The sequence below is a fragment of the Ovis canadensis genome, chromosome 6 (genome assembly GCF_042477335.2).
Source record: "Ovis canadensis isolate MfBH-ARS-UI-01 breed Bighorn chromosome 6, ARS-UI_OviCan_v2, whole genome shotgun sequence".
Lineage (NCBI taxonomy): Eukaryota > Metazoa > Chordata > Mammalia > Artiodactyla > Bovidae > Ovis > Ovis canadensis.
Window position 1 is genome coordinate 121,658,482 of NC_091250.1, and position 15,058 is coordinate 121,673,539.

At 45.6% G+C, this 15,058-nt stretch overlaps 1 protein-coding gene across 1 annotated transcript in view; it reads right to left on the bottom strand.

Moving 5' to 3' along the window:
- Positions 1-15,058, bottom strand: part of SLC2A9 (solute carrier family 2 member 9) — a 219,957-nt gene that overhangs the window by 78,226 nt on the left and 126,673 nt on the right. The window lies entirely within an intron of this gene.

Here is a 15,058-nt window from a genome sequence, read left to right on the forward strand (position 1 = left end):
TATTCAGCCATAAAAAGAATGAAATAATGCCATTTGCAGCAACTTGGACAGACCTAAAGATTAACATATTAAGTGAAGTAAGTCAGAAAGAGAAAGCAAAGATCATATAATATCACTTATCTGTGGAATCTAAAATATGACATAAATGAACTTAATGAAATAGAGATGGACTCACAGATGTAGAAAACAAACTGATGGTTATCAAAGGAGAAAAGAGGTGAGAGAGAGATAAGCTGGGAGTGTGGGATTCGCAGATACACTACACATAAAATAGATCAACAAAAAGGTCTCACTATAGAGTACAAGGAACTAGGTTCAGTGCCCTGTGATGCACCATAATGGGAAGAGGAAAACATGAAAGAATGTGTGTGTATAACTGAATCACTCTGCTATACACCAGAAACTAACACAACTAACAGTGTCAATCAACTATACACCAGTTAAATTTTTTTAATTTAAAAATTAAAATAGGTTCTATTATTTGTCTGATTTTATAGGTAAAGGAACCAACACAGAGGCTTTGGAAAACTGGTTAAGGTCATGAGGCTGGCAGGCGGCAGGGCAGGCACCATCTATAATCTTTCCTGGTCCGTAAGACATTAATATTTTCCCCAGCAGAATAAACAAAGCTCCACTTGGTAAGAGCGCACGGATGCACCTGGATGCTCAGCACCTTCCTCCCTGTACCCTGACTCTCCTCCTCTCTTGACGGCTAGGAGTTTCATCTTTGTTTTCCCAAAACCTAGAAGACCACCTGGTAGGGTGGAGCCAACATTTGCTGACGGAGTGAAGGTTTATCTTTATAAGGCAGGTATGATGGTTCTCCTTTCTCAGAGGAGAGGGAGATGAAGGCGGAAGGTTTACCCCATGAGAAGCCAGGCCCAGTGAGAGCCATGGAGGAAGCAAAGATTAGCAGTTGCTGGGAAAGTTCTAGAGAGAGAGAAGGGCATGCGTCTAAGTCATCTCTCCTCTCCAAGCTTTCATGAACTGAGTCCATCAAAGGGGAGAACCTGAGAGGGGCTGCCAGGACCAGAGCAACATGGAGGGAAGCTGGGTCCGGGGATGGAGATCGGAGACACCCGGGATCAGAGGTCCAGCGAGATTATGGAATTTGTCAAAAGTCACGCAGAGCTCCTCAGAGATAAGAAAGTGGGGTAAATGCTCTCTCACGCCCAGGGATGTTTGAAAAATAGCTCTGTTCTTTAACTCAGTCATTCACCTTTTGGATATTTATCCTAAGGAAATAGACATTTGGTCAAAACTTTATGAACAAAGATCTTCTTCATAGTGTTGTTTATGTGCTCAGTGGCTCCAATCATGTCTGACTCTTCGCTGTAGTCCGCCAGGCTTCTCTGTCCATGGGGTTCTTCAGGGAAGAATACTGGAGCGGGGTAGCCATTCCCTTGCCCAGGAGCTCTTCCCAACCCAAGGACCAAACCCATGTCTCTTATGCCTCCTGCCCTGGCAGGCATGTTCTTAAGGAAATAGAAATCTAGAGGTCCATCAACAATTGAATTAGTTAAATAAACACTGGAACATCTCCATGACAATTGTGTAGGGATTCACACATTTTCAAAGAATTTAAAATAACAGAAAAATCTTTAGGATATACTTTTAAGCGAAAAGAGTAGGGCATAAAGCTATATAGACATCAACAGTTTTGTAAATTTCAGCTCTATGAAACTAATACATTCTGGAAAAATAGATGCTAAAATAGTTGGTAATGGCAAACTGTGGTTGGGGGAATAATGTGTGATTGTGATTTTACTTATTATTTTTCTCTTTTCTAAGTTTTCTGCAATGAGCTTTTTAAATGAGCAGCCAGGTATCTTTTACTTACGTCTAGGTTGTTTCACTTTTTCTACTTCATATGCAGCGCTCCCATTACATTTAGTTTGTGTTTGCCAATTTCTCCATCTCTTTTTTTTTGGATGTTCTTTCTCAAGCCTTTATCAAGTGTAATAGAAAAGCTTTTGTGTATATATATATAATATGTATAATATATATTTTTTAGGAAACTCATGAATTTTCACCTAAAAATTTATGACATGTTGATTTCACTTGTTTGACTTAGTTTGAAAAGAAGGCTAAATTTCTAATTTTAAAAAATAGGTATGCAACAATCAACAAAGGCTTACTGTATAGCACAAGGAACAATAGTCAGTATCTTATAATAACCTATAATGGAAAATAGTTTCAAAAATATTGCATGTGTATGTGTATAACTGAATCACCTTGCTGTGCACCTGAGACATTGTAAGTCCACTATACTTCAATAAAATATATATATTAAGGGAAAAAGGAATTTGATTAATTAATGTGCTTTCAGCCATGCTGGGTCTTTGCTGTGCATGGGCTTTCTCTGGTTGTGGAGTGCAGGCGCTAGTCTCTAGTTGCTTTGCACGGGCTTCTCAGCGAGGTGGCTTCTCTCGCTGTAGAGCAAGGGCTCTAGGCACGCAGACTCCGCAGTTGTGGTGCAAGAGCTTAGTTGCACAGTATCATGTAGAATCTTCCCAGACCAGGAACTGAACCCATGTCCCTTGCCTTGGCAGGCAGATTCTTAAGCACTGGACCACAAGGGAAGTCCTACAATGAACTTTTCCAAGTTAAAAAAGGGTTAAAAGACTTAACTAACACTTGAAGATGCAAACCCCTACTCCCTGAGTCACCAATCCAGTCTTGACTCTTTCCCAAGCATCCATGATTTTCAATACTGCACTGGGAAATTTTCATCACCCTGTACAATGTGTTTCTGCTACAGCCTAAGGATGTCATAATCGTTCTTACGCTTAATGGGGTCAAACCCAAAGTTACAGCTGGCACTGGAAATGCAGGCTGCTCATAACTGGGCTATCCGTGGGCTTCACCTCGTAAACATCTTAGAGGATTCAGTTAGTGCAGCCGGAGACAGAGCGCAGAAGTGACTAGAGCCGTTACCATGACAACCGTCACAGTCATTGGGAGACATTGAGGTTGCTACACTGAGATTGATGCATTGTCACACCTGAACTTGTTATTGACTTCACTGTGTTGGATGTTTTCCATTATTTGTATTTTTTATTTTAGTTTCTTTAAAGGCACAATCATCGATTTCAGTCAGCAAGTGTGCCCCAAGCACAAAGCAGCCGAGACCCACTCTCATACCATCATGCCAACATTCAAGTGCTTTTGGGGGATCTGGCTGCTTCTTTTCACTAAAGTGTCTGCACGAATCAGGAACCCAAGCCAAAGTAAAGCTGGAACATCGTCTTTGATTTGGAAACAGTTTGTAAATGGTCTAGGAAGATGCAAAGGAAATGTCTGTGAAACAAAGATGGAAACTCTCTCCATCCTAGTGGGAAACAGGGTCAGTCTCCAGGGCTCTCTTCCTCCTTCTTTAAATAGCACTGAAGTGGATCCTGTCAAAAGGGATTAGACTAAACATGGTATTTCCACTCAACATGGAAATCATTAGTGAAGACATGAACTCAAGGTGAACAGCAGCCTCTGAAGGCTACTGGTGTCAGCTAGGGATGAACTGTTAGCCTCCTGATGCTTTAAAGACAGTCCCTCTGGGGACCCCTGAGCCAGGGTAACTCATCTATTCATCAGCCATTCGCCTTCACCTGCTGCCCACTCCACAGCGGTGCAATAAAAATGGAAAACCTTTTTTTCGTGTTAGGTTGATGTGTAGCTAGATTCAATAAAATGTACCTGTTTCAAATGTGCAGTTTGGTAAGTTTTGTGAGACTTACACACTCATAAAGCACTGACCACACCAAGATATGGAACATTTCTGTCATTTCAAAGTTCCCTGGCCCCAAGCAACTGCTGATAGCTTCCCACTAGTATAGATTAGATTGGTCTAGATGACATGATATTTCCATACTGGTCATCAACATACTTTTGGGATTCATCTGTGTTGTGTACATCTGTAACTTATTTCTGTTTAATGCTCAGTAGTATTCCATTGAATGGATATACCACTATTTGTTTCTCCATTCACTAGTCGACAGACATTTGGGCTATTTCCAGTTTGGCTCTTATGAATAAAACTGTTATGAAGATCAGTGTTCAAGTTTCTGTGTAGATGCGTGCTTTGATTTCTCTTGGGTAAATATTTATGAGAAAATGGCTAGGTTGTATGAGTAAAACTTGATAAGAAACTACCAAACTGTTTTCCATTTTAAAGTCCCTCCAGCAGTGTACTAAAGTCCCAGTTACTCCAAATCTTCAGCACCATTTGGTACTCTTCACCATTTTAACTTTAGTCATCCTTATGGTGAGTTGTGGTGTCTCATTATGGGTTTTAGTTTTAATTGCCCTGATGACTACTGGTGTTGAGCAAATTTTCATCTGTTCATGGTGGTTTTTTATAGTTTCTTTTGTAAAGTGTCTATTCAGTTTTCTGATCTTCAAGGGGGTTGTTGGTCTTCTTATTGTTGAATCATTGAGAATTCTTCACATACTCTGGATTCAAGTCCCATGTGAATGTGTACTTTGTGAATATTCCCCAGTCTGACTTGCCTTCCCATTTCATTAACACTCTTTTAAACAGTCACAGCTTTTGCTTTTTAGAAAGCCTCATTAATTAGTTAGCCTGCATTAGATCTTGGTTGCAGCGCATGGGATCTTCACTGCGTCATGCGGGATCTCTCACGTGGGATCTTCACTGCGTCACGTGGGATCTCTTCTTCTGGCACACAGACTCTCTAGTTGTGGCACTCCAGATCAGCAGCTGTGAGCTTAGAGCCATATGGGATCTTAGTTCCCCGACCAGGGATCGAACTCACATTCCCCTCACTGTAAGGCGGTCTCTCAACCGCTGGAACACCAGGGAAGTCCCCAGCTCTTACTTTTACTTTTGATGAAATCCAATTGGTCAATTAAAAACAAGCTTCATCACCAAAATTCACATCAGTTCAGTTCAGTTGCTCAGTCGTGTCTGACTCTTTGTGACCCCATGAACGGCAGCACACCAGGCCTCCCTGTCCATCACCAACTCCCGGAGCCAACCCAAATTCATGTCCATTGAGTCAGTGATGCCATCCAACCATCTCATCCTCTGTCATCCCCTCCTCATCCTTCCTTGAATCTTTCCCAGCATCAGGGTCTTTTCAAATGAGTCAGCTCTTCGCATCAGGTGGCCAAAGTATTGGAGTTTCAGCTTCAGCATCAGTCCTTCCAGTGAACACCCAGGACTGATCTCCTTTAGGATGGACTGTTTGGATCTCCTTGTAGTCCAAGGGACTCTCAAGAGTCTTCTCCAACACCACAGTTCAAAAGAATCAATTCTTCTATGTTCAGCTTTCGTTATAGTTCAACTCTCACATTCATACATGACTACTGGAAAAACCATAGCCTTGATGAGATGGACCTTTGTTGGCAAAGTGTCTCTGGTTTTTAATATACTGTCTAGGTTGGTCATAGCTTTCCTTCCAAGGAGTAAGCGTCTTTTAATTTCATAGCTGCAATCACCATCTGCAGTGATTTTGGAGCCCCAAATAATTCACATAATATTGCACAATTATGTTTCAGTTTTAAAAAATGGTTCATGCTTCTTGTGTCCCATTTAAGAAATCGTTGCTTACCTCAAGGTTGCAAAGACTTCCTCCTATGTTCTCTTCTAGATGTCTTATGATTCTAGCTTCTATGTTTCAGTCTATGGTCAATTTTGAGTTAATTTGTGTGCTTATAGCATGAGACAAGAGTTGTTGCTTTTTTTTTTTTTTCCCAATGTGACTATCTAGTTTTTATGGCATCATTTCTTAATAAAGACTATCATTTGCATTAAATTACTTTGGCATCTTTTGTATTTCTGTATTTTATTCTATGCCATTGATCTGTAGATATCCTTATTGTCAACACCATGCTACCTTGATTATTGTCTACGGAACGCCATTACAGCACTTACAATGTATGAGACATAGCTCTAGACACCTTTATATATATTGCAATAACTTAATCTTCATAATATCTCTATTATGCTATTAGGGTATTCTAATAGGGTATGCTACTATCATCCTCTGTTATATCCAGAAATTGAGGCTCAGAGAGGTTTAGCAGTCTACCAAAAGTCACACAGAGGCAGAGCCACCATTTAAGTCCAGGCAGTCTGGTTCCAGAGTCTTGCTCTTAACCCCTGTACTACATGACCTCTCCTCACTGTCAGTAAGACAAAGTAACATCTAGAATTATGAAAAGAATGTACACACTTTCCCAAAGCTTTCTTTCCTTCACTGTGGGAGGCCCTGGCACTGGGGCACAGAGGAGAGACAAGAGTCCCTGCCCCTGGGGAATGGAGGAGTTGAAGTGTGTCCTCCAAAAAGGACAGGTTGAAGGCCTTACCCCTGGTATCTAAGAATGTCATTTGATTTGGGAAATAGGGTCTTCACAGAGGTAACCAGGCTTCCCTGGTGGCTCAGTGGTAAAGAATCCACCTGCCAAGGCAGGAGACGCAGGTTAGATTGCTCGGTCTGGAAGACCTCTTGGAGGAGGAAATGGCAACCCACTCCAGTATTCTTCCCTGGGAAATCCCATGGACAGAGGAGCCTGGTGGGCTATAGTCCATGCAGTCACAAAAGAGTTAGACACAACTGAGCAACTAAACAATAATGACAACAACAACAGAGGTAATCAAGTTCAAATGAGGTCCTTAGGGCCCTGATCCAGGATGACTAGTGTCCTTATGCACACAGACACGCATGCAGGGAGAAGGCCACGCGACGAGGAAGGCCAGGATCAGATGATGCTTCCACAAGCTGAGGGGAGCCGATGATTGCCGGCAAAGGTCCAGATGCCGGGGCGATCCTGGAACAGATCCTCCCTCCACCTCAGAAGGAATCCACCCTCCAGCACCTTGTTTCAGACTTCAGTTCCATTCAGTTCAGTTCAGTTGCTCAGTTGTGTCCGACTCTTTGTGACTCCATGAACTGCAGCATGCCAGGCCTCCCTGTCCATCATCAACTCCTGGAGTTTACCCAAACTCATGTCCATTGATGCGGTGATGCCATCCAACCATCTCATCCTCTGTCGTCCCCTTCTCCTCCTGCCTTCAATCTTTCCCAACATCAGGGTCTTTTCAAATGAGTCAGCTCTTCCCATCAGGTGGCCAAATATTGGAGTTTCAGCTTCAACATCAGTCCTTCCAATGAACACCCTCCAGAAAGGTGAGAGGTCTGTGTCTAAGCCACTCAGTTTGTGGTACTTTGTTATGCAGCTGTAGCAAACACATACAGGGAGCTCAGGTCTGATGGAGAGCGGGGCTTAGCATATTATCTGTTAAATAAGCAAATGAAGAAAGAAGGAAAGGGTGGAGGGAAGGAAAAGAGAGCCTAAAGGACAGGGAAGCCTGGCATGCTACAGTCCACAGGGTCGCTACAGTCCACAGGGTCGCAGAGTCAGACACGACTGAGTGACTGAACAATAACAGTGAAGTTTCATTTATTTCAAATGTGACTCAATCAAGGCTTTCAAATCTGACTTAATGTGTCTTTACAGTATTTCATATACATCGTGCATGCTCAGTTGCTTCAGTCATGTCAGACTCTTTGTGACCCTATGGACTGTAGCCTGCCAGACTCCTCTATCTATGGGATTCTCCACGCAAGAATACTGGAGTGGGTTGCCGTGCCCTCCTCCAGGGGATCTTTCCAACCCAGGGACTGAACCTGCAGCTCCTTCATTATAGGTGGATTCTTTACCACTGAGCCACTAGGGAAGCCCTTCACTTAACATTACTTTATACGAATTTTACAGGTCAGTCTGTCTATATTGTGTCTCCTGTTTGCAGCTAAGTGTTTAGGGTTTGAAGAACTCAGCAGTTGGTAGAATTCCTGACATTTCAGGGTTGGCAGAGCCTGGTAAAAGTTCACTCAGTGGACTCAATGGCAAAGAATACGCCTGCCAATGCAGGAGATGCCAGAGACATGGGTTCGATTCCCCGGGTTGGAAAGATCCCCTGGAGGAGGGCATGGCAACCCACTCCAGTATTCTTGCATGGAGAATCCCATGGATAGAGGAGCCTGGCGGGCTACAGTCTACGGGGTCACAAAGAGCCCGACGTGATTGAGCACACATATAAATACACCGTGTTCTTTCTGTCCTATTCCAGGCCGGGCCCTTTCTGATTCTGCTGGGTCCTGCAGACTCAGCCTTTGCCTGGCCTGACTTCCTGCTCCTGAGCAGCCATGTGCACTGACTGTGTGCAGGGCTTCAGAGAGAGGAAGAGCTGTTGCCAGGGTCTCCATCTCCTTCAGAGCACTTGATCTGACTGCCAGGGGCAGAGGATGTGGATCCCAGCCAGAGGCAAAGCGCTCCATCTACTTAGCAGATGCTCCTTTCCCAAATGGCTGTAATTGAGTCTCACTCAATTAAGCAACTATGTACTGGGTGCTTATTATAGACTGGCTCTTAGCTTAGGGGAATTCATGCAGACCGGGGCTGCAGAAATTCAGCTTGACAAAACTGTCGTCATTTCTTCAAACCTGCTGTGTCACACACACACACACACACACACATACACACACGCGCACACACACGCACACGACCTGAACAAAGATGCCTCCCAGACAGAGGCCAGCACCCCAGTATCCCAAATGGTTGTCCTTGATCTTGACACTTGGGGATGGTGGGGGTCCCTGAGGAGCCCTTGCCACACCAACAATTAGTGATGCTTTAGACAGAAGCTGGATTATTGGTTAGGCTTTAGTTATGGAAGGATGGGAGAAAGGAACACAGGATGTGTTTGTTATTACTGCTGACTCAGCTTTCTTGCCAAGAAAGGAAAGCCAACACACTGCATGAGAAAAAATGTCAAATTTCCATATTAGTTTTAACTGCTAGTACTTCTGTTTTAAATATGCAAGTGCTAACCTAATCTTTGCCTTCACAAATCTCAGTGTGAAAAGAAGCAGAGACCCTGGTTATCTCCGAGTTTAAGTCCATGTTCAGAAGACAGGGTCACAGAAATCATTTTCTACTTGAAAAAGGCTCTCTCTAAATTGCATGTTAAAAATAATTCACTGAAACATAAATTTTGTTTGGAAAAATGAAAGTCACCAGTCGTGTCCAACTCTTTGCAACCCCATGGACTATATAGTCCATAGAATTCTCCAGGCCAGAATACTGGAGTGGGTAGCCTTTCTCTTCTCCAGGAGATTTTCCCAACATGGGGATCGAACCCAGGCTTCCCACATTGTAGGTGGATTCTTTATCAGCTGAGCCACAAGGGAAGCCCTTTGTTTGAAAATTTCTATTTCAAAGTTGAATGTTTGTGAGACATGTATCTCTGTTTGGGCCAAAGGTATGAGAAATGAAGAAAGTAACTTTCAAAATGATTGTTATTCCAGGGTGGTCAAATGACCCTTAAGTATAATAAATTCAAGTGGTCATGAGACATTTCAAGCAAAGGGCAAAATCAGACTTGGATGGGAACCCACTCGAATGGCAGCAGAGGTTGCCAGCAGACCAGGCTTCTCCAGGTTTAAAGTCCTGGGAGGACCTTCTCCTCTTGAGTCACTTTAGAAATGGCTCCAGGCCAGAGCTTCTGTAGCTTCTAAGGGGAATACGTCCCTCCCTCCTGCCTCTCTTGGGAAAGTAAAATGTGATAAATCTTAAGAGGTTTATGATCATAACTTAAACCATTCTCAACTTTGGGCAAACGGGGAAAAAATAGCTCATAAAGGAGTTGAGAAAGACAGACTGGCCAGCAGACTTGGGAGTCAGTGCTCCCACATCTGGAGCCTGGGACCCCTGCCTTCCTCCCTTGGATGGGGGACGCTGTGGGAAAACCCAGATATGGGGGAGCCCAAGGAAGCTACTGGAGTGATGGGGAGGGAATCAGAAGAGGTTTGGTGGGAAATAAAGCTTTAGGCACTCAGCAGGTGGGTTTCAGAGAACGCCCTCGGCCAAACTCAGAAACAGAGCCACCTGATAAAAGGTATCAAGAGTTGAGAGTGGGTTTGTTATTGTTTTTTGATTGCTAAGCTGTGTCCAACTCTTTGCAACCCCATGGGCTGTAGCCCTCTAGGCTCCTCTGTTCACGGGATTTCCCAGGCAGGAATACTGGAATGAGTAGCCATGCCCTCCTCCAGGGGATCTTCCCGACCCAGGGACTGAACCTGCGTCTCCTGTGTTGCAGGAGAATTCTTGACCGCTAAGCCCCCGGGGCTTCCCAGCTGGGAGGCATACTTTGGAGAAATGGGCTCCTGGTGCAAAACTACTCACCTGCTTGGGGATGCTGGGCCCTCACTCTGCACCCCGCTTCCTGGCTCCCCTTCCAATGCTCCCTCCCATGAGGAGGAGCTCTCAGAATGTGAGGGTCCCCATGTCCACAGGCATTCTTCTCACCAGGCAGTAGATTATGTCAGTGCTTCTTGAATGATGATGTAAGCACCAGATATGAAAAGCTGCTTAGCCAGAATTTTACCTTCTCAGCTCTAGTGGGTGCTGCCCACTTGGATGGCACCCAGGGCAGCATCTTCCAGGGAGCTTGGGGGCCGAATGAGAAGCATGGTTTGATTTTGGTTGATGAGGCTCCTTCCTCTGCTAAGCTTCTGAAATCTTTGTTACATAAACTGGTGACTTAGTCTTTTTAGTGGAAGTGGGGGGTTGTTTCTTCCTGCCAAGCTGTGGCCCAAAGAAATACTGCAGAATCGTTCTTCATTGATGGAAGAGTCTCCCCATGTCAGGGAGGATTGAATGAACTCAGCTTTGAGGCCAGCCATAGAGCACCTTCAGTCTGATGAATCACTGGGCAAAGCAGCCTCTCTTCAAGCCTCCTCACGCTCTCCCTGCTTCTGTCCTCACCACCCCTGCTCACATCTGTTTACAGTGGCCAGAGAGGTCCTTCTAAAATGCAACAAGACACCCTGCTTCGACACCCTTGGCTGCACTCCCTCCAGCCCCTCCAGCCCCCCAAGCTGTCCCTTTAACTTGCAGACACACTCCTGCACCTGCACAAAGCCCACTCTAGACCACTCCACCCGCCTCTCCAGATCCACGTGTCCTGGAGGAACACCAGCAAGATCAGATCAGCAGCCCCCTTGCCCTCTGCCTCCAGAAAAAGTGAAGTTGCTCAGTCGTGTCCAATTGTTTGCAACCCCATGGCCCTACCATGCTCCTCTGTCCATGGGATTTTCCAAGTAAGAGTACTGGAGTGGGTTGCCACTCTCTTCTCCAGAGGATCTTCTTGACCCAGGGATTGAACCTGGGTCTCCTGCATTGTAGGCAGACGCTTTACCGTCTGAGCCACCAGGGAAATTCAGAGGGTGTCAGCAAATACGGCTCCTATAAGAAATCAGAAGGAGGAAGGGAGTGGGACCAGGTGCTGGCCCCTTGGTTCCCATCCTACCAGCACATTGCGGCTGCTGGGTCCTGATGAGCTGTCCCCTAACCCTACAGACCTGTCCATCCTGAGTTAATCTGCCCTCCGGGCCCTCTTGTTCACTGGGCTGGGTTGGCCCTCTCCTGCCGGGGTCTGACTGATGCAGGCCTTCCTTCTGGCAGCTCCCTCTGCCGGCAATGTTGTTTTGTTTTCACTTTACAGCCACGTGGCATGTGGGACCTTTGTTCTCCAACCAGGGATCGAACTCATGCCCCCTGCACATGGGATGAGGGGTCTACCTGGCTCCAGTATGAGCTCCATCAATTACATCCAAAATGACCCTCTTTCCAAGTCAGGTCACATTCTAAAGTACTAGGGGTTAGAACTGCATGCTATGAATTTTCAGAGGACACAGTTCAGACTATAACGATAATGAGCATTTATTGAGTGCCTGCTCCATGCCAAACACTGTGAATTACTGTATGATTCTCAGGATAAACCTGTTTAGATTAGGATTTGTTCTCACCCCACCACTTACTCCAAGAGAAAACTGGTGCCCAGAGAGGCTAAATAATGGGCCCAAGGTCAGCCAGCTGGTAAGTGCAGGGCCTGGGGACCACATCACACTGCATCATCACTTCCACCCACTCTCTCCTCTAACATGCAGTTGATCTGGGGCTTGAGACTGAAGGAAACACTCAAGGTTTTGATGATGAAATTGTGAGACTTGCTGGGAAGCAGAGTGGGTGGTGGAAATCAGTAGATTTCTTTTTAACTTCAGGTTGATGACATAGTCCATTCCCTGACAATTGCAAACGCTTACTGAGGAAGGAGTAAGAGTGGTTTATGTGAATTCTGCTTCCCCTGATTTAAAATGCATCCCTTAATGGAATGTCTCGAATTCCACAAGCCGGCAACGTGGCAGCGGACCCTCAGGCTCGCGTGGCCAGAGTGACACTCCATGGACCTTCACTCATCAGAGAGTTAATGCTGGGTCAAGAAGAGCAATTTGGAAAACCAGCTCTTTCTGCAAGATGGCAGTTATTTACAGCTGCCCAAGCTGACTGGCAATGCCAGGAGCTGAAATTAATTGCAGATCAAATGAACAAAAATGTCTTTCTTGGTGTTTTTAGGGCCCAAAGCCATTTTAATAGACTCAAAAATCTCAGTGAGAAGAAAGGAGAAAAAAAAAAAAAAAACTTGGCAAGTCCTTTTGATAGGCAATTACTGCCCAGGGTTGGAGGAATAGTAAGTATATATTTGGAAACAAGGTAATAAGAACTTGGAAAGGGGCAAGCGTTAGTCGCTCAGTCATGTCTGACTCTTTGTGGCCTCATGGACTGCAGCCTACCAGGCTCCTCTGTCCATGGAATTTTCCAGGCAAGAACCCTGGAGTGGGTTGCCATTCCATTCTCCAGGGGATCTTCCTGGTCCAGGGATTGAACCTGGGTCTCCCAAAGAATTTGCAGGCAAATTCTTTATCATGTGAGCCACCAGGGAAGGGGCTAAAGATGTCTGAATCCTGACTGTCAGGACCACTCAGTAGACTTTCATATACTTTGGGTTTTGTTTCTATGACAAATTTTGTAAGGTGGTGCATTAGTTTTCTGTGGCTGCTATAAAAATTTACCACAAACTTAGTGGTTTAAAGAAACATATATATAGTCTCTCACAGTTCTGGGGGTCACAAGTCTAAAACAGGTCTCATGGAGCGAAAGTCGGTTGTTGCAGGTTTGATCACCGGGCCAGGAAGATCCCATGTGCCACAGTGAAACTAAGCCCATGCCCCACAACTACTGAGCTGTGCTCTAGAGCCCTGGTGGCTCAGATGGTAAAGCGTCTGCCTGCAACGAGGAAGACCCGGGTTCGATCCCTGGGTCAGGAAGATTCCCTGGAGAAGAAGGAAATGGCAACCCACTCCAGTACTCTTGCCTGGAAAATTCCATGGACAGAGGAGCCTGGTAGGCTACAGTCCATGGGGTTGCAAAGAGTTGGACACAGTTGAGCAACTTCACTTTCTAGAGCCTGGGAACAGCAACTTTTGAGCCCAGGTGCCTCAACTACTGAAGCCTGTGTGCCCTAGAGCCTATGCTTCACGACAAAAGAAGCCACCACAATGAGAAGCTGCTGCTGCTGCTAAGTTGCTTCAGTCGTGTCCAACTCTGTGCAACCCCATAGACAGCACCCCACCAGGTTCTGCTGTCCCTGGGATTCTCCAGGCAAGAACCCTGGAGTGGGTTGCCATTTCCGTCTCCAGTGCATGACAGTGAAAAGTGAAAGTGAAGTCGCTCAGTCGTGTCTGACTCTGTGCGACCCCATGGACTCAGCCTACCAGGCTCCTCCACCCATAGGATTTTCCAGGCAAGAGCACTGGAGCGGGGTGCCATTGCCTTCTCCGGAGAATCACTGGCACTGAAACAAGTAGCCCCTGCTCTTTGCAACTAGAGAAAAAGCCTGTCGACAGCAATGAGGAACCAGCGCAGTCAGAAATAAACAGAGAAATAAAATTATTTTTTAAAAAGTCAGTTGTCGGCAGGGCTGTGTCCCTTCTGGATCTGTTCTTCGCCTTCCCCAGCTTCTCAAGGCCGCCTGCACTCCTTGGCTTGCGGCCCCTCCCACCATCTTCAGAGCCAACATTACACCACCTCCGCTACACTATCGCATTTCCTTCTCTGATTACAGCTCTCCTGCTTCTCTTATAAGGACGCCTGTGATTACCCTGGACCTACCGGATAATCCAGGATAACCTCCCCATCCTAAACCTTTGACTTCATCACATTTGCAAATAACCTCCCCATCCTAAACCTTTGACTTCATCACATTTGCAAAACCTCTTTTGCCATGTAAAATAGCCTATGTGTGTTTCCAGGAATTAGGAAGTGGACACTTGGGGAGTCGATATTCTGCCTTCCACGGGTGGGCATGTTTATGTACCCAATTTAAAGATGAGTAAAGAAATTCAGAGATCTTGGGCAATTTCCTTCAAACCACTCAGCTGGTAAAAAGATGATTAGGATTTGAATTCAGAGCCACAGGCCCTAGAGCCCAAACTCTTTCTCCCCCGACACATTGTTCCATTACAGACTCCCAGCCTCATGCTGAATTTAATCTCATGATATTTCCAAGGATTAGTGTAAATGCTACCATTTTTAGGACTGCTTCCAATGAACTAGTCTGCATCTTCAACTCTCCTAGAAGATAAACTAGGAGGGAGCGCAGATTGGGAGCTTGGACACAAGGCCATGGGGCAGGTTGCCCTTCACCTGGCTAACTCCCGAGGGCCCTTCAGCTCTTAGGTCCCTCCTCCAGGAAGTCCTCCTGGAATCACTCAAAGGAGAGCTCATCCCAGTGCTATACGTGGCACATGTCTGTTTCTATGTCTTTCTCCTTAGGTCACAATAATGTTACTGGTGACTCTGAAGCACAAGCATGATATAAGCCACTCAAGAATGAGTAAGTCCACCAACACCTGGGGCTTCCCTGATAGCTCAGTTGGTAAAGAATCCGCCTGCAATGCAGGAGACCCTGGTTTGATTCCTGGGTCGGGAAGATCCCCTGGAGAAGGGATAGGCTACCCACTCCAGCATTCTTGGGCTTCCCTTGTGGCTCAGCTGGTAAAGATGCCTGCAAAGAAGGAGACCTGGGTTCAATCCCTGGGTTGGGAAGATCCCCTGGAGAAGGAAAAGGCTACCCACTCCAGTATTCTGGCTTGGAGAATTCCATGGACTGTGGAAGTCCATGGGGTGGCAAACA